The 27,842-nt window shown below is 41.0% G+C and overlaps 1 protein-coding gene and 1 pseudogene across 1 annotated transcript in view; one reads left to right on the top strand and one right to left on the bottom strand.

Moving 5' to 3' along the window:
- Positions 1 to 22,114, bottom strand: part of Col14a1 (collagen type XIV alpha 1 chain) — a 277,904-nt gene extending 255,790 nt beyond the window's left edge. Inside the window, exon 1 of the mRNA XM_074069130.1 lies at positions 22,094 to 22,114. The gene's annotated coding sequence lies outside the window, so the exon portion shown is untranslated. The remainder of the gene's footprint in view (positions 1 to 22,093) is intronic.
- LOC141421451 (NADH-ubiquinone oxidoreductase chain 4-like) lies at positions 94 to 894 on the top strand (annotated as a pseudogene).
- Positions 22,115 to 27,842: the final 5,728 nt, after the last annotated feature.

The following is a 27,842-nucleotide window of genomic DNA, read 5'->3' as shown; positions in this document are numbered from 1 at the left end:
CGCAGCCTGTAAAGCCGCAGTAGGACTAGCCCTGCTAGTCACAATATCAAACACATACGGAACGGACTATGTACAAAACCTAAACCTCCTACAATGCTAAAAATCATTATACCAACAATCATACTCATCCCCATAACATGATTCTCAAAAAACAATATAATCTGAATCAACTCCACTGCCTACAGCCTACTAATCAGTATACTATGCCTATTCACCCTAAATCAATCAAACGAAAACAGCCTTAACTTCTCATTATTATTCTGCTCGGACTCCCTCTCAACCCCTCTCTTAATCCTAACAGCCTGATTACTACCACTAATAATTATAGCCAGTCAACAACACATGAACAAAGAACCAGTAGAGCAAAAAAAAATGTATAATACTGTACTGGTACTACTACAAATTCTACTAATCGTAACATTTACATCCACAGAACTAATCTTATTCTACATCCTATTTGAAGCCACGCTAATTCCCACACTAATTATCATTACACGATGAGGAAACCAAACAGAGCGACTTAACGCAGGCCTATACTTCTTATTTTACACACTAATTGGATCCCTACCCCTTTTAGTTGCATTAATCTACCTACAAAACTTGCTAGGATCCCTAAACCTTCACATCCTAAACAACTACTCAGAACAACTAAACCTATCATGATCAAACGACCTGCTATGACTAGCATGTATAATAGCATTTATAGTTAAAATACCATTATATGGGCCACACCTATGACTACCTAAAGCCCATGTTGAGGCATCCATTGCCGGCTCCATAGTACTGGCAGCAGTTCTACTAAAACTAGGAGGATATGGTATAATATGAATTACCATCCTCTTATCACCCATCACAAACCACATGATATACCCATTCATACTGCTCTCACTATGAGGAATAGTAATAACCAGCTCAATTTGTTTACGACAAACAGACCTAAAATCCCTAATCGCATACTCATCAGTCAGCCACATAGCACTAGTAATCGTTGCCATCTTGATCCAATCCCCATGAAGTTTTATAGGGGCCACAGTACTAATAGTAGCCTATGGCCTAACCTCATCAGTCCTATTCTGCCTAGCAAACACAAACTATGAACGAGTACATAGCCGAACCATACTCCTAACCCGAGGCCTGCAAACAATACTCCCACTAATAGCCCTATGATGACTTACAGCAAGCTTAACCAACCTCGCATTACCCCCAACAATCAACCTGATCAGAGAACTAATAATTATCACCTCCTCATTCTCATGATCCAACTTCACCATCCTCCTTATAGGAACTAACACACTAATCACAGCCTTATATACCCTATACATATTAACCACAACTCAACAAGGCAAACCTGCCTATCACATAAATAACATTCAACCATCATTCACACGAGAAAACTCCCTAGTTTTCCTCCACCTAATCCCCCTAATCCTACTATCTTTAAATCCAAAGATCATTCTCGGCACAATATTCTGTAAATATAGTTTAACAAAAACACTAGATTGTGAATCTAGAATCAGAAAGTAAAACTTTCTTATTTACCAAGAAAGTATGCAAGAACTGCTAACTCATGCCACCATACCTAAAAATATGGCTTTCTTACTTTTAAAGGATAGTAGTTATCCGTTGGTCTTAGGAACCAAAAAATTGGTGCAACTCCAAATAAAAGTAATAAACGCACTAACCTCATCCATAATCATAACATTTATCATCCTCATATACCCCATCCTAATGTCACTAACAGACTTTTACAAAAACAAAAACTACCCTGAGTACACCAAGACCTCAGTAAAACTAGCATTCATCACCAGCACAATCCCCATGATCATATTCATTCACCTAGGCAACGAAACCATCGTATCCAACTGACACTGACTCACTATCCACACCACAAAACTCTCACTCAGTCTCAAACTAGACTATTTTTCATTACTATTCGTACCAGTAGCCCTATTTGTAGCATGGTCAATCATAGAATTCTCCCTATGATACATACACTCCGACCCCAACATCAACCAATTCCTTAAATACCTACTATTCTTCCTTATCACCATACTAATCCTAGTTACAGCAAATAACCTATTCCAACTATTCATCGGGTGGGAGGGAGTAGGAATTATATCATTCCTCCTCATTGGATGATGATAGGACGTACTGACGCTAACACCTCCGCACTACAAGCAATCCTATACAACCGAATCGGAGACATTGGATTCATCCTATCAATAGCATGATTCTTAATTTACTCTAACTCATGAGACCTTCAACAACTATTCATGGACCCTAAAATAACAACAATCCCCCTACTAGGCCTACTACTACTGGAAAATCAGCCCAATTCGGACTCCACCCATGACTTCCCTCAGCCATAGAAGGCCCCACACCAGTATCAGCCCTACTCCACTCAAGCACAATAGTTGTAGCAGGAATCTTCCTCCTAATCCGATTTCACCCCCTCCTAGAATCCAGTCAACTAATCATATCAACTATACTATGCCTAGGGGCTATCACAACCCTCTTCACAGCAATCTGTGCTTTAACACAAAACGACATCAAAAAAATCATTGCATTCTCAACCTCCAGCCAGCTAGGCCTAATAATAGTTACCCTAGGAATTAACCAACCCTACTTATCATTCCTCCACATCTGCAACCATGCATTCTTCAAAGCAATATTATTCATATGCTCAGGATCCATCATCCACAGTCTCAACGACGAACAAGACATCCACAAAATAGGTGGATTAGCCAAAGCAATACCATTGACAACTTCCTCTCTAACAGTAGGAAGCCTAGCACTTACAGGTATGCCCTTCCTAACAGGATTTTACTCAAAAGACCTTATCATTGAATCTGCCAACACTCGTACACCAACGCCTGAGCCCTACTGATTACACTCATTGCAACCTCCCTTACAGCTGTATACAGCACACGAATCATTTTCTTCGCCCTCCTAGGACAACCCCGATTCTACCCACTCATCAACATTAATGAAAACAACCCACAACTTACAAATTCTATTAAACGACTACTCGTAGGAAGCATCTTTTCTGGGTTTATTATCTCAAGTAACATCACCCCCATAAACAACCCCACATTAACTATACCCCTATACCTAAAACTAATAGCCTTAGGAGTCACTATCCTAGGTTTCACTATCGCAATAGAACTAAACAACATAACCTACAACCTAAAACTAAACCTAAACTCCAACACCAAGTCATTTTCTACAATACTTGGATTCTTCCCAACCATCGTACACCGTACTTCACCCAAAAATACACTAGTACTCAGTCAAAAAGCAGCATCAACCCTCCTAGACACAATCTGAACAGAAAAAATCACACCCAAACTGATAGCTAACATGCAGATTAAAGCCTCTATCACTGTGTCCAACCAAAAAGGAATAATCAAACTATACTTTCTATCCTTCCTACTATCAATAGCCTTAGCACTAACAATTATCATTTAACGACCACAAGTGATCTCAAGAACAATGAAAATACTTACAAACAAAGACCAACCAGCCAACACTGTCACTCAACTTCCATAACTATAAACAGCCGCAACACCCATAACATCTTTATTGACACACTCAACCCCCTCACGACTATAAATAACCCAATCACTTGTATTATAAACACCCCCCAATACATCCACCTCATCATTCTTCACCAATAAGACCAAAAAAATCAACTCAACAAACAAACCAAACACCAAAGCACCTCAAATAGCCACATTAGAACCCCACGTCTCAGGATAATCTTCAATAGCCATAGCCGTAGTATAACCAAACACCACTATCATCCCACCTAAATAAACCAAAAACACCATCAACCCCAAAAAAGAACCACCAAAACTTAAAATTAACCCACAACCAACCCCACCACTAACAACCAACCCAAAACCGCCATAGATAGGAGAAGGCTTAGAAGAAAACCCCACAAAGCCCAACATAAACATAACACTCAACAAATACATAGAATAAGTCATAATTTCCGCATGGACTCAAACCAAGACTAATGACATGAAAAATCATTGTTGTAATTCAACTACAGAAACTCTTAATGACAAACATCCGAAAAACACACCCATTAATAAAAATTATTAACCACTCATTCATCGACCTCCCAACGCCATCCAATATCTCAGCATGATGAAACTTCGGGTCCCTACTAGGAATTTGCTTAATCCTACAAATCGCAACAGGACTATTTCTAGCAATACACTACACATCGGACACCACAACAGCATTCTCTTCAGTCGCACATATCTGCTGAGATGTAAACTACGGTTGAATCATCCGATACCTCCATGCCAACGGAGCTTCCATATTCTTTATTTGCCTGTTCATACACGTAGGACGAGGAATTTACTATGGATCATACACCTTCATAGAAACATGAAATGTCGGCATCATCTTACTATTCACAGTTATAGCCACCGCCTTTATAGGATACGTTCTCCCATGAGGACAAATATCATTCTGAGGGGCCACAGTAATCACAAACCTACTCTCAGCAATCCCGTATATCGGGTCCGACCTAGTAGAATGAATTTGAGGCGGCTTCTCTGTAGATAAAGCCACCCTAACCCGATTCTTTGCATTCCACTTTATCCTACCCTTTATTATCGCAGCACTAGCAATAGTCCACCTCCTATTCCTACACGAAACAGGATCAAACAACCCATCAGGAATCAATTCAGACTCTGACAAAATCCCATTCCACCCATACTTTACCATCAAGGACTCCTTTGGATTCCTACTTCTATTCACCCCTCTCCTAGCACTAGTACTATTCTCACCAGACCTGTTAGGAGACCCAGACAACTACACACCAGCCAACCCCCTAAACACACCACCACACATTAAGCCAGAATGGTTCTTCCTATTCGCGTATGCAATCCTATGATCCATCCCCAACAAACTCAGCCGAGTCGTAGCCCTAGTACTGTCAATCCTAACCCTAGCAGCCTTCCCGCTCCTCCACACATCAAAACAACGAAGCCTAATATTCCGCCCAATCAGCCAATGCCTATTCTGAGCACTAACTGCAGACCTCATGGGTTAAGTGGATGGCGTGTGTAAAGTGCCTGACACATAGTGGGTGTGGAAAGAGGCTCATTTTGTGTCCAAGCTACTACCCTTCCTCTCTTATCCTTCTTCCTGCTTTGCATTCATCATTTGTTCTCACACCCCTATTTCTCTCCTATTTAATCTGGCCATAAACACTGCCCTGGGCCACATCTGGCTACAATAATAATGTCTAAGCCATTCCAAGCTCACCACACACTGCCATATGCCGAAGAAACTGTCAAAGGTAAGCAAGCAGTGATGCAGTCAGAAGTGTATCAGAGACAGCCTTGAAGAGACTATGAAGACATCTCTTAAATTTCTAAGTTTATGAAATGGAGAAAATGTCACTTTTCCAGGGAATGAGTGGACTCGCCTGACCTGGCAGTCACTCCTCGGAAGAAGCACTGAGTGCTGGAGATAGGACTATTAGTGACAGTGACAAAGTGGAGCCTGAAGAGAAAATCTAGAGAGAGGGTAGAAATCCAGGGTGCACTCTTCAGAGAAGCTGTTAAACATCACATAATTCCAGGTGTGATTAAACTTGTGATTTAAAAAAGGCGTATAAAGTTCTGCTCCCAACTAGAAGTGTTCCAGACAGAGGAGACTAAGGAGAACTAGCAAGTAGATGCACTGGGGTATTCGGCAAAGGATCCTGGAACAGAAAGAACACAATAGTTGAAAAGCTGATTTAGTTGGAATAAGTTCTGCATTTTAACTAACACCTTAGTTCCGTTTTTTCAATTTCCTGGTTTTAATCATTGTGCTCTGTAAGATGTTAGTATAAGAGGAAGGTTATTTTGGGCCAACCCTACCATGAATAAATGAATAAAAAGCTGGAATAAATGATTAATAATAATTTGCATATAGCAAAATGAACAAATTTAAGTAAAGAGCTTGCAGATTTTTGTGAGTATAATATAATCATGTGACATCACCCCTCAGGCCCAACCTAGATCAGGACATGGACTGCTTCTCGCCCTCCCATCATAAGTTCATGGCATTAGAAGTTAAAACAATGAAAAAGGACCAGAGCAATGATTAGGAAGGGAGCCTTCTGGAGCCCTGTAATGTCCTTTTTCCTGAGCCAGGTGTCAGTTTTAGGGTCAGGTTATAGGATTAGAACAGTGTAATATCATTTGTGTATTTCTTCTACATGTAGATTGTTATTCCATAAAAACATTTATTTTGAAAGTATTTTGGTAATTCTTTTTGGTACTGGGTTTTTGAGCTCAGGGCCTCATGCTTGCTAGGCAAGCACTCTACTACTTGAGCCATATCTCCAGCCCTTTTTGCTTTTAGCTATTTTTCAAATAGGTTCTGGTGCTTTTACCCAAGCTGACCTCAGACCACAATCTTCCTACCTCTGCCTCTGGTGTAGCTAGGATAACAGGTATATGCCACCATGCCAAGCTTGTTCTTTGAGATGGAATCTTTCCCGGACTGGCCACGAACCATGATCCTCCTATATCTGCCTCCCAAATAGTTGGGATTATAGTCATGAGTCCCTGTCCCTATTTTGGTAGATTTTTTAATTATAAAAGAAGAGATGTAGCATCCACGGAGTCTGGCTCAGGAAACTGAGCAATAGAAATCATTTTAAAGCTCTTGAGTACACGTAGACACTGGAATTTCTTTCTGGGTCGTGTTTTCACAATTCTTCAAAGGACAGGCATCTCCAAATGACATACAGTCCAAAACAGGGTAGTTTACCTATGTAGCTTCAGCATCCCAAATGAAAGGAAGACCACTTCAGCAAAATGAGGCTGGCTTTTAGAAAGGGACTTCATTCTTTTCTAAACCAAAGGTCAGGAATGTTTGGCCTAGAAAATGCTGAGCAGGTCTCAGTCCACTGCACATCCAGGGAAGAGTCGGTCAAGAATGAGAAACAATGGTTGCCTTTCTTTCTCATTAAAATGGGAATCATTGTGTTTACATTTCCCCTAGGGATATTGTCAAAGAAATTTCCACTCAGTGAGTAGCTATGATCCTACAACTCCTAGCTTTGTGTTAGCAGTTGAGAAGATGAGTCTGCCTTAAAAAAAAAAAAGTTATCAAAACAAAGTTTTAACAGTCAATGGTTTTAAGATTAAGAATTTATTTTAAAATAAAAACAGCTACCAAGGACACACCTCAAAACACAAGGGGGCAGCATTTCCTAACATTAGAAATGAAGACTGCAGAATAGATGTGTTTTTCTTTCTATGTGGATTGTGAGTAGACCTTAAAAAGAGCATTTTATCTAATAAGGAAACCAGAGTCCAAAGAGGTTATTAAGTGAGTGACCCAATGTGACCTTAAGTCCAGAGCTCAGGAACAGCAGAACAATGTGCTTCCCACCGTAGACTGTTTTTCTGCCCTATTATTGTCATATAGCCACGTGCTGAAAATGACTGACTTCTCACCGAAAGACCCCTGGTAGGGTCTCCTTTTCTGTGGATTAGGGTATGAAACCTCATCACTCAAATCAAAGAGTTCGATTCAGCAAAATATACCTCACCTTCCAGACAGAAATATGTTTCCAATGTAAATACATGCCAAACTTCAGCATAATGGGAGTCTTAAGGGAATGGTTAGGTTGTGACAGTTCCAAAACTGTTTTGCAAATGTTAAACCCCAATAAAATATGAATCATATTTTATGATGAGGTGAGGCATTCTCTCACCTCTGAGGAAGAGCCATTCTCTGAAACCTCAGGTAATAGAAATAGTGTACTTGCCCTCTTGAGAAAGAGAACCAATTTGGCTTTCTGGAAAGAGAAAATGAGGCTTCGCTCTAGTTCTTTATCTATAGAGCCCATTATTATATCAAAGGCAGACCTGGTGGACTAATTTGTAGAATTTCTCATAGCAGTTTCCCTTTCTCCAATGACAGCCTTGCTGTTCCATGTACAAGGTGGCTCCAATGTCAGGGAAATAAGAGAAAATCTTGCCTCTTCTAACACCAAAGGAATCGTAGGAAGAAGGTGAATAGAAAGGAAGGGAAAGGATGATGTGGTCAGTGTGTGTCCTGATTTTACCTCTTCTGGATGAAGCCTGCAGCATGGAGAAGAGAGCCAATGAGAAGACAGAGTTCTCCCCTCCTTAGCCAGGACTCTGGAAGCCACAGCTGCTTCTCAGGCTGCACAATTTGGCAAGGGCCACCTCAGAGTAAAACCTAGCAGTCTATCACAGGCAGTTTCTAGGGAATAACTGACTTTTGAGCTTCCCTAGGCAATTCTCCATAGAGGATCCAACAGTTCCTTGAGCTCCTGGAGACAATGGAAGGCAGCAGAGTAGAGAGGGACAGGGACGGCCTACAGACCCACCACATACCCACTGTGACAAAGGGTGAGGCTGTTCCAAGGCAGACTGTGAGCCAGAAGCAGAATATGTGGTGGAAAGCACGTGATCTGGATGGTCAGAAATAGCCAAAGGAGACTAAAATAAAGAGAAACCCAGGCCCTGGCCAGAAAGATAGAACACAGATTACAAATGACAACCACTAGAGCCTATTTAAAGGCTGAGACATAGAAATGTCCTCCCACTTGGACCAAACTCCTTTATTAAGTCACAAACAGGACAGCATTGCCACCTCCCCTTCCAAAGGGTGCCTATTAGCCTATCTCTTCTTTTCTATTGAATTTATAATACTCTCTTTGCTTCTCTGCTTCCTCAGAGACCTGATATCAAGCTCCTGCAGTATTAAAGCAGAAAACAACTTGAATGGCATTGACCTCAAAACTGTCTCTTTGTTAATTCCCAGATGGTATCCCAAATTTATGTACCCTAAAACATTTTCACCAGTCAGGGCAAGTACCTTACATATCTAGATGCTATCTGGACAGTCAAAAGGAAGCCACTGGTTTCCCCATTGTTTGGGGAATCTTAGCCTTGGAGTCCAGCCATCAGTTCTAATTCACCTGCATCGGGTGCTCCCTTCTTTACAATAACAGGACTCTCATCAGCTACCCATGCATAGCTTGGGCATTCCTCCACATACTCAGGGAAATAAGTGGCTGCAAGCATGCACCTAGACCTCGACTCTGAGCCTTTACCCTTGTTCTGAAGAACTTCAACAGAAATATTAATGCTGCCACAAGAAACAGAGTTCAAGGGACTACAAAGATCCAGATCCCAATCCTCTTCCTACCAGGCAGTGGGGGTGGGGATGCCTGCAGCTCTAAGCCTCTGCGTAACTCCCTCCACTGGCCCTGGTGAGAACACAAGATGTTTGTGTTGGTAAGGCAAGGTATTTGATGTTAGTTAGTTAATTAGTTAGATTTATGGATGATAACTTGGCCACACCCCCTTTTTATTATTTTATTTTTTGTTGTTCATTTACTCACATGTGCATGCATTGTTTGGGTTATTTCTCCCCCCTGTCCCCCCTTCCTCCCCTCCCCCTCTCAGTTCCAGGCAGAATCTGTTCTGCCCTTATCACTAATTTTGTTGAAGAGAAGACATAAGCATAATAAGGAAGACAAAGCATTTTTGCTAGTTGAGTTAAGGATAGCTATACAGAGAGATTCCTAACATTGCTTTCATGTGCCCATGTGTTACAACCCGTGTTGATTCATCTCTAACTGATATTTACATTGGTTCCTGATCCCCTGCTCATGAAAACCTCTGTTGCTTTAAGGTTTCTGTATTAGCTCCTCTGGAGTGGGGACATCAAACGCTTTCATGTTTTGGGTTTTCTACTTATTCCTATATCTCCTGTATGTGCTCTCCCCTTGTCATGTGATCCAAGTCCAACCACATTGCTGAATTTGCCCTAGATCTGAAGTCTGCATATGAGGGAGAACATAAGATTTTTGGTCTTCTGAGCTTGGCTGACCTCACTCAGAATGATGTTCTCCAGTTCCATCCATTTATCTGTAAATGATAAGATTTCATTCTCCTTCATGGCTGAGTAAAATTGCATTGTGTACAAGTACCACATTTTCTTGATCCATTCATCAGTAGGGGGGCATCTTGGCTGTTTCCATAACTTGGCTATTGGGCCACACCCCCTTGATTCATCTTTGCCACTTACTGAGTGACTTTTGGAAAGTCACCTACCCATTCTATGCCTCAGCATGCTCATCTAAATAATGAAGGTAATAACACCACCAATTTTAGAGGGTTGTTGCAAGGATTAAATGAGGCAGAATGAGATAATCCATGTAAAGCATGTGTCACCTGACCAAAAGAAAGGACAGTAAGTACTACCTGTTATTATTATTGGCTTAATGGTGTTCACTTTCTTAAAGAGGCAAAGTTTAAATAACTTTTTTTTTTTTTTGGTGCTAGGGATTTAACCCAGAGTCTTGTTTGATAAGCATTTGCTCTACTGCTAAATTACATTCCCAGCCCCTAAATAACCCCTAGAAAGAAATATGTCTTCATACCTAGATAGAATTGACCAATACAAAATTACCTTTAATTTATATTTATTGGTATAGTTTCTAAACTCTAACATACTAAATAACCAAATCTGACTATAATTAATATGATTCATTCTACCCTCATCTTCAGGAAAAATTACCATACTGTTCTTTGGTAAATTACCTGAGCAATACTGTGCTTAGGATTGACGTGACAAGTACAAGGAGCACACCATGGAAGAATTGTGACCTTTAGATGACAAGGAAGCACAGATTTTGCCAGCTTCTGACTTTCAATCAGGAGCTGATAGGAGCCTTGGGCCTGCAGAGGTGTTTTGTTTCATTAGCACCATGGCTTTGTTCTATTTTAACTCAAGCATTAATGTGACTTTGAATGTTTAGCAGCACACATTCCTCAGCTAACTGCAGCCCCTCTGCTCACTGTCACCTGAGTCCCTGTCTCTTCACCCACTTCCCTCTGCACCTGCAATTAGGGCATTTGAGTTTACACTTCTTCAAAAAACAAAATAATGCTGATGGCCCAGGACCACCTGAATTACTATAAGCAGTGTCCTTGTTGCAGAAAGCCTGTCATTCGTCTTCTCTCAAACATAGAGTCCACATACAACAGACACAACCAGTCCCTAGACCTACCTGTTCCTCTTCCCTTCTTCACTGTTCACTTTCAGCTCTCTAACCAGGTTGCAGGGTTGGGTTCAGCAGAAAGGACAAGTTTCCATTAATCTTTTCAATGTTTCTCATTCTTGAAACACATAAGACAAATTACTTGCTTCTTTTCATAAATCTTAAAGGAAGTCACTCTTGGCTTGGACTTCCCTAAGTAAAGAATGTCTAATGTCTTCTGATTCAGTGGGAAGTTGTAAAGGCAGAAATAATACCAGCTGCTGGACTGCCTGGGAGAAGCTTCTGGATTTTAAGACTCTTCTTGCTTCCATGTTTTTTCAAATAGAGCAAATACTCTTGGTGATGTTATTTTTTGTTTTGTTTTGTTTCTTTTTTGGGAGGTGAGACAAAGTTTCACCATTTAGCCCAGACTTGTCTCAAACTCACAGTCCTCTTGCTTCAGTCTCCTGAGTGTTGAGATTATAGGTGTATACCTCTATACCTAGCTTGGTGTCACCTTTTCTAATTTTTATACTCATGTATCTTAAGTTGTGTCAAGTTCCCTGGAACTGAGCTGGTATAATTACTGAGAATTTAGACATTTCTTCTGTCTTTACATACCTATGTTCAACAGTACATTCTCAGTTTAAGAATTTCAATTATTGGGGGAAGGGAGAATAAGCGGCTAATAGAGGGGTAAATATCATCAAAGAATGTTATATGCATGTATGAAACTGTCATAATGAAACTCATTTATTTGTACAATAAATGCACTGTAATTTTTTTAAAATCCTAATCATTGCATTGCTACAAAGACTTTCATTCTGACTCCTCTTCAACAAGAAGTAAACAGGAGAGTAGATAGAAAAACACTAGCCTAAATTACAGTGATGTAACAGGCTTCGTCTCTTGCTGTGACACTTTAGTTGTGTCCCCCACAACTGCCTCACTAAATCTCATTTCCTTCACATGTAAATAGAGTTAACTAATATTTCTGAGCCCGTCATTTTGTGGTAGAGCTTTTATTGCCTGGTAGAGTCATGAAAAACAAAAAACAATAAAACCTCACAGGGCACATTCTATAAGGAAGACTGCTTATTGCTTATTTGACCAAGTCTACCACATTGCACAACTCCAGGAGCTATCATTCTCCATGGTGTGTGTGACTACCTTCCCCACAGTTGTGCAGTGTGCAACCACCATGACCTGCAGGCACTGCAGGCACTGGCCATGAAGACGTGACTTTACAGGCTCTGCATCTGAATGTATCTACCTTAAATTGAGAAGGTCTGTCTGTTCCGTTTGTCTATTTGTAATCATTCCTAGAGAGATTCTTCAACATGGGACTTTAGGAAACAACAATAGAGCTCATCATATTTTCTTTGTGAGTAAATGACATACTGAATAAAAAGTTTTCAGTACAGTACCCGGCCCAATCAGTGGTAAGAGGCAAGAATCAGTGTAGCACAGAATTTTAAGATCTTAGAACCATTGAAATTCTGGAACAGTTAATTCTTTGTTGTTGGTATGTTTGAAGGGTGGCAGGAGGCACTGTTTGGTGTGTTGTAGAATATTTAGAAAGGACTTTAGAGTGGCTTGGCTCAATACAAGGTGTAGAGACCTTGATCTAGACCAAATGGATTTTGTTGAAGGGGCATCTTGTACTTTGTATAATTCTTAGCTGTACCCCTATCTCTACCTACTAGTTATTAGTAGCACCCAGTTTATGCTAACCAAACATCTTTCTAGACCTTACCAAATGCCCCCTGGGAGAAAATTCAATCCTAATTGAGAACAATTGGTAAAGAACCTGTACTTTGAATTTTTTAGTTACTTCTTCCTATAAAACAACAAAGGCAAAAACATAAAATGAAGTCAGACTCTCTGATAGGAATGTATCTGAGCTTCCTTTTTATTACTTTATTGAAGCTACCTGACAATGTCTGTCTGATTTACTAGGTCAAAAACTCCAGAGGGTACCGTGTCTGTCTTGGTTTCTGCTATGTCTCCAGAGCGCAAGTCACTCAGCACGGGGTTCCTACAATGTTAACAGGTAAGACCAAGTTTGTGGAAACTACCTTATCTCCCTTCTTCCCCATGTCTAAAATAAAGAGATTCTCTTAAGAAAGCCTATTCTTTTAATGCAACATTGTCTTCTCCTGGGCACACATGCACAGATGGAAGCCTTAAATGGATAAAATAGGGTCCCAGTTTCTTTCTCTTAAGAAAGCCTATTCTTTTAATGCAACATTGTCTTCTCCTGGGCACACATGCACAGATGGAAGCCTTAAATGGATAAAATAGGGTCCCAGTTTTTTGGTCAGCCATGCAGACCTGAGGGCCACCATTAGAAACCCCTTTCAAATAAACTAACAGGCAAGCAGGATGTAGAGTAGTTTCAAAATTCTCTGTGACAAGTAAGGACAGGACAGGTCCACCACTGAGCCTGAGATATGGAGAGGACCACTTCTATAGACAGTCAGAATGAGGTTGCAAAGTCAGTACAGATTTGACTCCAAGCCCCTCCTGCTGCTCAGGGTTATGGGCTACTGTCCAGGAACAGTGCTGCCTAAATAATGATGCTTTGTATTCTAGGTCACTCTGCCCTGGTTATTTATCACATACGGTGGATAAGTGAGCCTGAAAAAAGTTTGCACCCTCTCTTTTGCTCTAAAACCATGCTATTCATTTACTCATCTTGCAACTCTGCCTGCATACATAAAACTAACAACAACCATTCTGTTTCATTCTAATCTCTTTTTTGGACCCTATCCAGGAAACACAGCCTTTTCTAACTATTCTGGCAATCATGAAAACATTTCTCATGTACGCAGGGTCTCATCAGTTGAGTGGACTCTTGTGATTCTTGCTGGAACCCACCCAAAGTCACCACTTTTCTTTCTTGAGTCCAACAGCTGGACCCCATCTGTGTTCATGGCTTCCTCCCCCTCCTCAGTTTACCTACTCTCCATGAGTCTGTGACTTTGCTGTTGTGAATAAATCTTATTTCTATTTCCTTTTTCCCACAGCTCTGAAGCATGTGTTCATCATCTCCTACATATTTCCCTGGATGCTGTCTCTTACCTATCCCTTACTTTTGTCCTTCAACAAAATACCACTTTTTCTTCCCTTCACCAAAGATGTTGTCGGAAGGAGTTCCCAATAGCCTGTGCTAAAGGCTAATAGCCTGTCTTGATAACCCAACAGAAAACAGGCAAAGACCTGAACTATCCAACTGACAATAAACTTAAGATAATGTGCTCAGTTTCATTGGCTCCAAGGAAATGCAAATTAAAGCCACAATATACAGTCACCATACACTTACCATAGTGAGTGAAATGAAAAGGATGGGAAACACCAAGTGCTGGTCTTACTACTCATGCCCTCAGGTGGCAGTATAACCTGGTATAGCCATTTTTGAAAACTGGCACCACCGAATCTAATAGAACTAAATCTATGCAGTTCCCCCTATAGCAAGGAGTGCATATGTCCATCCAAAGACATCTCCTAGATTGTTCATTGCAGTGTCATTCATAGTTACCTCAAACTTGAATGTCTTAAATCTTTATCAACCAAAAATATTAAAAACATAAACTCTAATATTCTCACAAAAGAATACCGTATAACAGTGGGAATGGATTGCACACAATCCCATGCAGCAAACTAAACAAATCTCACAAACCAAATGTTGTCCACTGGATGCCAGATACAAAAAGAATGTATAAGCCAGGCTCGGTGGCTCACACCTGCAATCTTAACAACTTGGGAGGCAGAGATCGGGAGGATCGCAGTTCAAGGACAGCCCCCACAAAAAATTCTCAATGCCCTATCTCAACCAATAGCTGGGTATGGTGGCACATGCCTGTCATCTCAGCTATCAAGGTCCAGGCCAACCTGGGCAGAAAAGCAAGACCCTACTCCAAAAATAACTAAGAGCAAAATAGGGGTGTTGCTCGAGTGGCAGAGCACCTGCTTGGCAAGTGTAATGCCCTGAGCTCGCCTCCCCCTAAAAAAGAAGAAAGAAAAAGAAGGCATGTTATATGATGCCATTTAAATAAAGCACTGAAACAGCAAGACAAGTCTATACTTTTAGAAATTATAATAACAGTTACCCTTAGTGATGGGAAGACAGCATGTGGGATGTCTCTTGATTTGGGTGTTAGTTGTACAGGTGGCTTCATTTCAGAAAAATTCTTAAGTTGTACAACTATGGTCAATGCACATTTCACTGCCTATGTTTTATGGTGTCAGAGGTCAGTCACTTGAAAGCAGACTGAGCTAGATATCTGTGTATGAGTTTTTTGGAGTCAGGTGCTCTTAAGTATTTCTGTGAGAAGAGAAAGGCTTGATGAGCAGAAAGGGCAGGCAAATTGTAAAACAGTCACCCCAAAGGCCTCAGGCCATCCCACAGGGGACTCTGTGGTTAGGATAGCCCTGCAGGGTCATCCTAAATTAAGGTTGAGGAGTTGGGTCTTTACATGTCCACAATGATCACATATTCTCTTTCAAGAAGGGTCTCTTTAATTCTTGTAATTTCTGTTACTTAAGCCAGTCCTTTCTTTTAAAATGTGGGCTGCTGGTGGGAAGGGAGCATGGCTTGGGTGAGGTGTCTCTCTTTAGCAGAGGGGGTACAATGAAGAGCGCTTGGCCAAGAGCCTCCAGACAGGTAAATCAGTGCCTCAGTTTGAATGGGGACCACAGCCATCACTACATACTATAATGAGAAGTTTTAAAATGGTGAAAGATTTATGAAATCTGAAGAGAAACCAGAATATTTGAACTCTTGTTTAAAAAGATAGATTCTGACTTGAATGATAGAAAGAGAGAGGAAACATTTGAAAGAAAAATGAGTAAGACAGGACAGGCAACCTGCACTCTGACCATACACCAGCACTGGAATGATTATATCAGCAACCAGGAATTCGTCTTATTATCCTGAACTGTAGGTCAAGATGAGCTATGGCATATTTTGTTATCGACTTACTACAAACAAATGCTAACATGTGTTCCTTTATTTATACACTGCTTAGTTCCAAAATACTTGTAACTCAATGAAACAGAATTTACCTATTAAATTGTGTAATCCTCCATTTATAATATGGAGTCCCAAAGAACAGTTTTGAGCATTTGCAGGTTTGCTGGCTATTTCCAATGTGCAGGGCTTGCAGGGGACATTCCTGTTGCTCCTTGCTGTGGCAAGGATAACCCTATCTGCTCCAACAGGGCTTGGGCTGAGTGGGCTGATTATTTATCAGAGTCAAGACTGCAGTTTTCTGGAGGCACAGCTGACTTGGAGATTGAAGAGCTCTCTCCAACAAACACTGTGTTCCCTGTAATGACAAGGGGCTCATTGCGAAATCACAGTTCATTGGATCTCCTCCTCCTTCCTGCCACTGGACTGAGTTGCCTCTTTGTTGGGACGCAGGGTGTCCACAGCCACTCAGTCAGCCTCCCACACATTCATCCAGTCTTTTTTTCTCCTAGGGAAGGGCTGAGATGGGGGAAAGCAGATTTCTGTTGCGTTTTAGCCAGCAAGAAATCCTCTGCAAGATGGTAAAAATCATACCAGAGTGGAAAGCAGCATATCTTTGTGTTCCAAGTTTCATGTTAAAGGGCTGGACTTTCCAACAATGGAGTTGAAACAGGGAGCCACAGAGGCAGAGCTGGGAGCTTGGTTAATCTGGGATGGAAAGAGAGTCTGTTTCTAGCAAATTTCAACTCTCTTCTATGGATTCCTCACTTCTTTCCTGTTCCCCAAGTCCCCATTTTAAAACTCAAGGTGCCCAGTATGGCTCTACCAATGGATTTTCAGAGCAAAGTCAAAAGAGAAAAACATCTGAGCACTGGTGCCTAAATTACGCCTATAATTCTAGCTACTTGGGAGGTCAAGGCCAGTCAAGGCAAATAGTTTGAGACACCCTATCTCCAAAATAACCAGACAAGATAGACTGAAGGTGCAGCTCAAGGGGTAGAATGCCTGCTTTGCAAGCATGAAGTCCTGAGTTCAAACCTCAGTCCTGGGGCGAGTGGGGGAGGGTAGAAGGAAGAGAGAAAGAGAGAAAGAGAGACAGAGAAGCAACACAGTCTCAAGTCTGCCCTTCTCCCTATGTCTACCTTCATTTCAACTGAGAGGTGCTCAGCTCTTAGGAGCACTGAGCTCTGGGGCTTTGCATGTCTTTAATGGAGTATTCTATACTAGATTACAAAAGGATAGAACAGTCCTGTGGCTCTTTGCTAAAGCAGGTTGTAGGATTGGGAGTGTAGCTTAGTGGTAAACACATTACGCACAAAGCCCTGGGTTCAATCTTTAGTGTCTCCCCACCCCCAAAAAGCAGATTGCAAAGAGTTAAGGGGTTCATGGTTTTACCCTCTCCCAGGTAGCTCCAGTGTATTTTATGGAACAATTAATAGTTCCCATCCTGCTTGTGGAATTGACAACAGGCACTCTATAAAAGCATTGTCTTAGTGGATATTTATGGTTTTGCCTCCCACGATAGCATTTTTCTTTAAGGAAATGCAGTTTCAACTATTTGAATATTAGATTTATAGCTCTCCTATGTCTTCCACACAAGAAGAACATATGTATGCTGAAAGATGAGCCAATGTCAGGAATCCATGCTTTTATCGCAGAGATTGATCCAAGGATGCTCATGGCCAGACTACTTGAACTTCACGGACAAGATATTTCACCTGGAAGCAAATAGAACAGCATCCTTTCCTTTCTAATTGATAAGCTGAAGAATTTGAGCCTGGAGTTTCTGCCAATTGTGATCCCTGCTATATAGCCTTCTGTAAATAAGCTCACACAAGACATGAAAAAGAGAGAGAGAGAGAGAGAATGAGAAAGAGAGAGAGAGAGAATGAGAGAGAGAGAGAGAGAGAAAGAAAGAGAAAGAGAATGAGAGAGAAAGAAAGAGAAAGAGAATGAGAGAGAAAAAATGAGAGAGAGAAAAAAGAGAGAGAGAGATTGAGTTTTCTGGCAGCCTTTTAAGTGATATTCTCCTGATTTCCTAACATCGGGATCAGCAGAACTCCTCAGTTTGTATAGCAGTCCCAGTTTACACTCTGTTGTCCCAACTTAATCATTAATGGTTCCTTCTTTCATTCTCAGAAATACTCCAGGTAAATGACAAATTATTATTATTTTTTGGCAGTACTGGTTTTTTGTTGTTTTGCAGTACTGGGGTTTGAACTCAGGGCCTACACCTTGAGCCATTCTACTAGTCCTATTTTTTGTGTTGGGTTTTTTCCCTAGATAGGGTCTTATGAACTATTTGCCAGGGCTATCTTCGGCACCAAGATCCTCCTGATCTTTTCGCACCGAGATCCTCCTGATCTCTGCCTCCCAAGCAACTAGGATTGCAGGCATGAGCCACCAGCACCCGGCTTGGATGATAAATTATTTAACCATTATTTACATTGCAATGTGACTAACGAAAGCAGTAAGTCTGGTTTCCTGTCTCTTGCAATGAAAAAAATTCTCACTGATCTACCATTCTTTTCTTAATTAATCAAGAACTCTTTCTTCAGTACAACATCTGAACTTGATAGCTTACACTTCTGCTTGAACTCACTGACAGATACCTGATTCTGTATGTTGTGCTTGCTTGGTTTTCATTTGCTTTGCGGAATTGACACCTTGTCCTCTTCCAAGCTTCTCAACTACCATGGCCTGATCCCTTTCTTCATACCTCTCCCAAGGTCAGCATAGTGCACAGATTTTATCAGGAGGCTCTGGGACCACGCTCAGAGGGGAAAAAAGCAGGGGTAGAACTGACAGATCACCTGGACAAATGAATTTCAACTGTTTTCTGCACCATTGTGCTCAGAATTCAAAGTCCTGGAAGCAAGGGTCAACTGGTATAATTTGGGTTTGGGGCCCATTTGTTCAATAAGAGATACTAGGATGCCCATGATAACTACACTAAATGAGAGAGAGGCAACCACACTCCAGAATTATAAATTATATTAGCAAAAGAATGGGAACTGGTGGTAGGAGATCAAAAATATATTCAATAATGCACAGTTACTAATGCAGTGATATAGTCAGCTATTTGTTCATTTATACCAATGGGAGCTGAGTAAGTTCTTAAAATATATGTGATTGGTGCTCAGAAGAATTGGAGATAAGGTTAAGGGACAGATAATAGGGTATAGGCAGTTAGAGAAAGATGGCAGATTCCACATGGCACTGGTGGCACAGGGGCTTCTTCTTCCCAGAATGCCCTGGGACTGGAGGGACCCCTGAACTTCTGTTCTCCTGCAGTGCTCCTGCACACAGATGGGGGAACCAATCAAAAGGACACCCCCCACACTGGTCCACACAGGCGGGGGATCCAATCAGGAACAGAGAAAGGCTATGTGGACAGAGGGTGATGGAAGCATGGGCAAACTGAAATGGAGGGTATACCCCCACGCCTCCTAGGGGAGGGGAAAGGGAGGATCTTAAAAGGGGAAATCCCAAGGACATCAGTAGACTACTGGTTTCCGGGTCCACTTCCCATTGGTGAAGTTCCTATTTTATTTTCACTTTCTATTTCCACAATTAATCTTTGCTAAATTCTCTCACAGTTTTTCTGCCTCTTAATTCTTTATCTGGCAGAGAAAAGGAAGTTACCTCTAGACAGTAATGAGGTAGTTTATCTTTTCTGGAATAACTGAGAACTCCAAGTCTGATCACTCAGAGTGCTAATGGAGCTTGTTTTATGTATTGTGCATTTCTATAGTCCATAATTATGTCATAAAAGTTTTGGGCTAGTACACGTAGGACATCTTTTGAAGTTTCCTGTTATACTTGTACCTCTGTTGGGTCCTGTCCATCAGGGTTGTCTCCTTAGTCAATCACAATAAATCCAGCTTCCTCCTATGGTACCATCTTCAGCTTGAGCCTCTTTTCTGGGTGTGAATTTCACATTCTACACATGCCCTGTTTCCATCTTTTGGTTTTTGACCATGAAATCATGCACATCTCACCACTCTGACCTCTTAGCACTGTATCGAGCTTTGCACCATCCATCATCTACAAAAGCCTTTGGCTAATCCATAATTCAACCTGGTTCAGTCTCTGAGACTTTGTGCCTTAGCAGTGATCCTTGCAGAAGGCAACTTTGCTGGTTCTTCCAAAACTGCTGGAAAATGTAGTGAAAGGAAGAACTGCTCCTGAGGTCACATCTCCTGATTCATGTCCCAGCTCTGCCAGCATTGTCACTATGCAAACCCAAAACTTAACCTATCAGCAGAATGATATGCTATAGATTTCCAAAATGTTCCATTCAGTTTTGTAGATTTGTTTTGTATGCAAATCTACTTTAGTTAGCAATTATTTGTTTGAAAGCAAATACCTATTTACTTTCCTTTTCTTTAACACCTTTATATTAATCAGGATATACTCACATATGCTACAGCAACAAGTGAATGTCTCCCACATCTCAGAGACTTGACACATGAAAGTGTTTTGTTGTTGTTGTGTTTTGTTTTGTTTTTCAGTACCAGGGATTGAACTCAGGGCTTCACACTTGTTGGACAAATGCTCCAGCACTTGAGCTATACTTTTTCAGACAGGCTTTCATGCTAACTTTGCCTACAAAAGCCTCAAACCATGATCCTCCCACCTCCACTTCCAAAGTAGCTGGAATTACAAACAGGTATCACACACCCAGCCCTAAAAGGTTTTTTTCTGCTCACATTGTGGCCTAACATGAATCAGGACTCTTTTCCACAGATGATTTAAGGATCCAAGCCCTTTGGATCATGTAACCCCTCTGTCAGAGAATACTTCTCTTCCCACTCCATGTGAAAGGAAAAGGGAGTGTAAGAGTTCACAGGGTATTTTATAGCTAGCCTCATATACATAACTTCTGCCTGCTTACCATTGGCCAGAACTGAATCACATTGTCCCACCCAGCTGTACAAGGAGCAGACAAATGTAAATTTCCTGTGTGGCCAGAAAGAGGAAGCAGGATTGGTGAACAAGTGTCAAGTGTCTGACTAAAATATCACTGTGTCTACCACAGTCTCATTTTACAGTTAGTATGGGCTGAAAATGAAACTGCATAATGATATTTTAAGATTATTATAATAGGTAAAACAATATTATGCATTTATATGTCAAACATGTAGTAAGCCTTTTACATGAAATATTTCATTTAATGTAATTTTATAACAATTTTCTGAGGTTTTGTAAAGATTAAACAAGGCAAATGTGGAAATGACTAGTGCCAGTAATAACTCATCTCATTTTTTTTGTGCATTTCACATTCTACAGGGAAACTGCCCAAGTCAGGATATGAAGATAGCACTTGAGAACTGTCTTTAATTCATGTTTGAATCACTTTGCTATGGAGTTACATGCTAAATATTATGAGATATATGTGTTAGTTTTTCATCACTATAAGAAATACCTGAGAAAAACAACTTAAAAGGAAGATATATTTAATCTGTCTCACAGTTTCACAGGTTAACATCCATTTTTGGCTGGTTCCGTTGTTTCTGGACCTGTGGTGAGGCAGAGCATGACGGCAGAGAGGTGTGGTGAGGCAGAGCATGACGGCAGAGAGGTATGGTGAAGCATAGCTGCTCACCTCATAGTGCCCAGGAAGCAAAGAGAGATAGACAAGAAGGGGCCAGAGCAAGATAATCTTCAAAGACATGGCCTCAGTGACACACTGCCTCCAACCAGGCCCTGCCTTCTAAGTCTCCACCATTTCCAGCAATGTCATCAAAGTATGACTCCATCAGTGAATTAATCCAGTGATTAAGTCAGAGCCCTCATGATCCAATCACTTCCAAGAAACTCCATTAGCTGGCAACCAAGCCTTTGATACATGAGCATTCAGGGACATTTCAGATTCAAACCATAAGATTATACTGAGATGAGTCTCCTAGGGTCTTCAAGTACAAAACAAAACACCTATGTAAATAGAGTAAGTACAAAACTGACAATTGGAAGAGAATAAAGATCTGCTTAAATTATGTGATTTAACTAGAGTTGAATCACAAGACTTTTACTAGTTGATATAGAGTAGAAAAAAAATTCTAGATGATATTACTCACGACAAAAGGCCTTTCATCCTCTTCCATTTTTCTTTTTCTCCAAATGCATTTTGTCTTTCATGGATTGTGATTTTTGGCTCTATCTCCAAAGGAACACCCAGACTTGCCACTTGATACTTCCTCCTGTTGCCTAAGTGCTGACCTTAACTCTATTTCCTGTTTGTCATCCTACCTGAACCCTATACAGTCTCTCCACATGTATTATCCCAGTACTTCTTCTGTTACATATCTTCGCATCCATACTCATATTTATGCTAGCCCCATTGCATCAAGCAACCCATAGACAGAATTCAGCATTTAATGAGTGCTAGACGAGGCTGCTAGAAGCTGATAAGGAAATATAACAGATTTTGAGTCAAAATGGGGAAGGAAAGGGTAAGAAAGGACAAAGTCAGTTTGTGGTTAAGGATAACAAAAGGCAAAGAGGAGCGAAAAGAAATAGACTTGCATTCTAACTCTCAGAATTTTTTTTTGAATCTTTAAAAAAAAAGAAGCATAATTTACTTGAACTTAATCTAGAGTCTAGACACTTACTATGAAGAAAATTTTCCACCAAGAAAAGAGTTTATTGCATGAGAAGCTATGTGAGCACTATTCTTACTTTTGCAGTAGAATTCATTTTAGGGTGGCAGGGTTAGGAGTGGCTGAAGACTCCAGCAGGCACATGAGAAGCAGTCTCTGTTCATGCAAGTGGTGGTCTCAGCCCTTATAGAACCTTCCCATTGTCTGACCCCGCAAGACTTGTTGGACAAACCAATGCATCCTTTGTTTCTGGATTTACTTGTTTTCATATTAGGAGGGTTACATCATCTCAAGACATCCACGATGTAGATGGTGTGAAAGGAGTCATTTGCCAAGAAATGAGAAGAGCCCTTTAGCCCATGTCAAAACTGGCTGACAGGAAATGTGTTCATTTTGCTCCCTTCATATAGTCTGGACTGGAGTCAGGAAGCTCCCTAACAATTGTGTGCATTGTGTTATGCAACCATCATTATGCAAAACTATTGAGGTTTTCTTTGCTCTGGGCACTAATAATCTTTGATTTTTTACAGCCATTTTCTCTCCTGATAAAACTCTGCTATAGTCAATAACTTAGCTAAACTAAGGAGGTAATTTTCAAAAGCCCTTTGACATGTGCAGTTTTCTAAATGAAAACTGACACATTTCTTTTGACTTCCAGTTGGTTCCAGAAAAGCACAACAACAAATCCAAGAATGAAGAATTTGTCGGGAAGGAATAATAAAAATGCAAAACAAAACAAAAAAACTTAGCAGCTCTGATAGCCTAAATAAGAATAGTTTTTCCCCTTTCAAATGTGTGTATGTGAGTGTTTGTATGTGTGTGACTGTGTGTATGTGGGTGAGTGTGTCTGTGTGTGTGTGTGTGTGTGTGCGTCTGTGTGTATATGTGTGAGTGTGTGTATGTGGGTGTGTGTCTCTGTGTGTGAGTGTGTGTGTGTCTCTGTGTGTCTATGTGTCTGTGTGAGTGTGCATCTGTGTGTGTCTGTGTGTATATGTGTGTGTCTCTCTGTGTGAGTGTGTGGGGGGGGAGTGTGTGAGTGTGGCTGTGTGTGGGTGTGCATTGTGTTAGTGTGTGTGTTTGAGTGTCTGTGTGTGTCGGTGTATGTGAGTGTGTATGTGTGTGAGTTTGTGTGTCTGTGTATGTCTGTGGGTGTCTGTGTCTGTGTGTGTGAGTGTGTGTCTGTGTATGTGTGTGAGTGTGTGTGAAAGTGTGTGTCTGTGTGTGTTTGTGTGTGTGTTGACTGTGTGTGAGTGTGTGTGTGCATATCTGTGTGTGTGTGTCTGTGTATAAGTGTGTCTGTGTGTGTGTGAGTGGAAGTGTGTGAGTGTGTGTGTGTGAGTGCATCTGTGTTTGTGTAAGTGTGTGTGTGAGTGCATGTGTGAGTGTCTGTGTGGGGGGTATGTTTCTCTGTGTGTGTGTGAGTGTGTGTGTGTGCATATTTATGTGAGTGTGTGTGTGCATCTGTGTGTCTGTGTATAAGTGTGTCTGTGTGTGTGAGTAGAAATGTGTGTGTGTCTGTGTGAGTGCATCTGTGTGTGTTTGTGTAAGTGTGTGTGTGAGTGCATGTGTGAGTGTCTGTGTATGGGGGGGTATGTGCCTCTGTGTGTGAGCGTGTGACTGTGAGTGTGAGTGTGTGTGTTTGTGAGTGTGTGTGAGAGAGAGAGAGAGGAAGAGTCCAGCTTTACCAAGATACCCTGGCCTTATGACCTAGTTGGTTTGCATGTTAGCGGTCACAGAGGAGGTCGGTTAAGGTGGAGTTGAAGCATTGTGAGAGGCATTAGGAAGTGATTACTTACTTGGGACTAAGTACACAAAGTAAATAAAACAGTATAACATTTAGCATGTGAATTTCACATAACAGATATTCAATAACCATTGCTAGCATCAATGAATAAAACTGTTTCTAGAAGTCTAGAATCCTGAGGATTTGCCTTGATTCATTTCATGGAAGGTGGGCTAAGTGTTCTAAAAAAAAGAAAGTCCTCTGCCCTTCCTCCATCTTTGCTATAAACTGACTTTACTTTCTCTTGTGCTCCACCAGGTGTCAGTCTGGCCTTGCTGGTGCCTGTATGAAGAAAGACCTAGGGAAGGCAAAGACAAATCAGTTTCCAGGAATGAATGGAAAACTGGAGTCTCTGAATCCACCGAGAAAGGAAGCAGGAGACAGACATCAGCCAGACTTCAATTCTAGACTCTCTTACATTTTGGGGACCTGGGACTGTGTGCTGGGTACCTTACTGCACCCTGGAAATATAAGGTTTCCTTGATGAAGTTCCTATCCTTCAGAGTGCCCAGGCTTGCCAGGTTACTTTTTGGTTTCCCACCAATAGTGATTGGTGATTCCCAATATGTAACAGCAATGTTGATAAGAGGTACAATTATTGTAGTGGATGAAATAAAATGCATACATGAACACAAGGGCCTGGGTGTTTGCTTGCAAAGGGAGTTGAAAAAATTATTATAACTCCATTTGAAAGAAAAAAGAAAACTCTTAGAGGAAAGCAGGTGGAATCACCGGTGTGTGGCAGAAAAGCAAGGGAATAATGGCATCCACCAGGTTAGAGGTATGAATTCTACATCCTCATTCTTCACGATGGTGCTGAATATGGTCCCCAGTGGCAGCATCAAGAAAGTGAAGGGACTGGTGGAGTGGCTTAAATGGTAGAGCACCTGCCTAGCAAGCATGGTCCCCGAGTTCAAACCCCAGTACCACCAAAAAAAAAATGAGGTGCTCTCAAGGATCAAATTCTTGTTCTAGATTGTTCTCTAGAATACAAGTATGACCTTGTGTAGTTTGGCAAACTAGATGGCACAGAAGGTGGATAACCTCAGTAGTCAGTACTGGGTTCCAAGACTGGCCCCACCACTTGACTAGTATGTGACCTCATGCCACCGACCTAAGCTCCATGTAGAGCTGCTGTCCCTGCCTATAAACAGGGATTTTATTAGTACCTATTTCACAGAGTGGCTGTGAGGATTAAATGAGATTATCCATAGAAAACAGTAATTGTTTTAGCAGAGTATCTAGCACATTCTAGAGTGCAATAAATACTAGCTATTATTTTGTGTATGCATGTGTGTGTGTGTGTACTGGGGATTGGCCACAGATTTTGCACTGCTAAGGAAGTGCTCTACCCCTGAACTACATCTCCAAATCCCAAATTAGTTATTATTAACTATTTCTGAGAATGACAGAGTGACCCAACAAATATACAAGGTCTCTCAGAAATTTAGAAAAATGTTCTACTAGTTCCCATTTTTTCCCATTCATGGAATAAGGTGGGAGTGTATGGAGGACTGAGGAGAAAAGAAGTGAAGAAGGTGGACGAGTGAGTAAGTAGGGAAGTCCATGAGTGGACTACACTGTGCTTGTGACAAGAAACAACTTGTGCTTTAATGAAGTAAGGTGGCATCCTACTTCATCCTGCTCCAGAGCAGTGCTAGAAAGTGCTAGAAGGTTTTCACAGCTGATGCAGGTCAGACTGGCTGCAGAAAACCTGAAAAAACCAAGGGTTCTTTGTCTCAAACAATAGGCTACCCTGAACATGGACTCCCATGTTCCTTAAACAAGAACTCCCTTTCTGCTGATCTGGCAGTCTATCTGCTTAATTTTTCACTAGCTTTGATGTTTCCATGCCACACAGTTCATGTGTTTTCCAGGTTCAAAAGTAAGGGCTAGGATTAGCTTCTTTACCTTGTACAGTGGGGAACACAGCCAGATCTTAAGACCCGGGGCTCACACGTGTGCAAACGTGAGGTAACAGAGCAACCTCAGAGCTCTGGTGCCTGATGCCCCAACCAGTCAGGGTGGACCTCACAGTTCACAATCCACCTTCATAAAGCTTCTGTTATGAATTGACCTTTGTGGACCCAGGTATCTCAGATTTCCAGAAATGAGTTTAATATTTAACCCTCTGAGAGATCAAAGGGCATTTAGAATTAAGAAATGGAGTCCCAGAAGGCAAAAAAAAAAAAAAAAAAGTGTCACATAGGCAGAATGCCAGCAAAGTAAAAAGAGCTGTCAAGTCCTGGAACTAATGAAATAAGACACTCAGGCCAAGATCATTACAGAGCATTTCTTTATTTTGCTGGGTGTATTCGTCAGCTGTACTTGGCAAGCAGCAGCCTGTGCTTCCACTTTCTAGCCACGGAAAGCTTGTGGGAACAGAAACACAGGGATGTGGTGTTGCTCACATAATTCTAGCATGAATCTCCAACCCCTCTAGACTTAGGTGGTTGCCTCAGAGGCATGATGTCTCAATCAAGGTGTGATCAGGAAAAGAAAGTTCTCTGTAATCAGGAATACATCTCCAGTATATTTGTAGGATATACTATCTTGTACAAATAGGTTGATTACTGCTTTTCTAAGAGGTCATAAACTGCTATGAGCCTGATAAGGCAGGGAATAGATTTTATTATGCAGTTCTGTGAAATTAGTCTGTATAAAATTTTAAATTTTAAAGATTATTTTTGGCAAGTTATTTCTATGTAATTATAATTTCAAAAGCTAGCAATCCAATGCAAAATTATTTTTGTCTTCTCCCAATTTGTAACCATAAAACCAGAGCTGTATTATCTACTAAACTGTGAATCTCCTTATCCCTTAATACCTGAGGAAAATCAGGAAAGTGAAGTGGGGGTTGTTATTAATGTTCTCAATTGAATACCAAATAACAAAAATTTGTAGGAGGTTCCTGAATATATCATACCAACTCCCAGTAATCCTTGTTTCAGTTGATTCACAGGGTTGTAGGATAAAAAGTTTCGGAAGGTCCTGAACATCATGAAGGCGTAGATGTAGTAAATTAGGATGGCAATCTATTTCTCAGATTTTATGTGCTTTAATTTAGGAGTATTATGGCATCTTAGACACCTCAGTATCATTGACCAAATAGACATTTTACTTCACAAAAACTACAAAGTTTCAAAACATCAAGTAGTGCTGAGGATACTAAACAACATACATCACTTTTATATTTTGGGTCATCTCATTTGGTGGCTAGTCAAATGTGACTTTGTAAAATTGAGTGTTCACATTTCCTATGATTTGGCAATGCTCTCTCTTTTTCTCCCTCCCTCCCTCCCTCCCTCTCTTCTCTCTCTCTTTCTTTCTTTCACAGGGTGTGTACCACCCTACTCACCTATTCTTTTCCTAAGCAGATACCTAAGAGAAACTCCTTCACTTGTTCCCAGGAGATGGTGCTGAAAGCATCAACAATGGAAATGA

Source organism: Castor canadensis, chromosome 3, assembly GCF_047511655.1.
Source record: "Castor canadensis chromosome 3, mCasCan1.hap1v2, whole genome shotgun sequence".
Lineage (NCBI taxonomy): Eukaryota > Metazoa > Chordata > Mammalia > Rodentia > Castoridae > Castor > Castor canadensis.
This window is presented reverse-complemented; position numbering and strand designations above follow the sequence as displayed.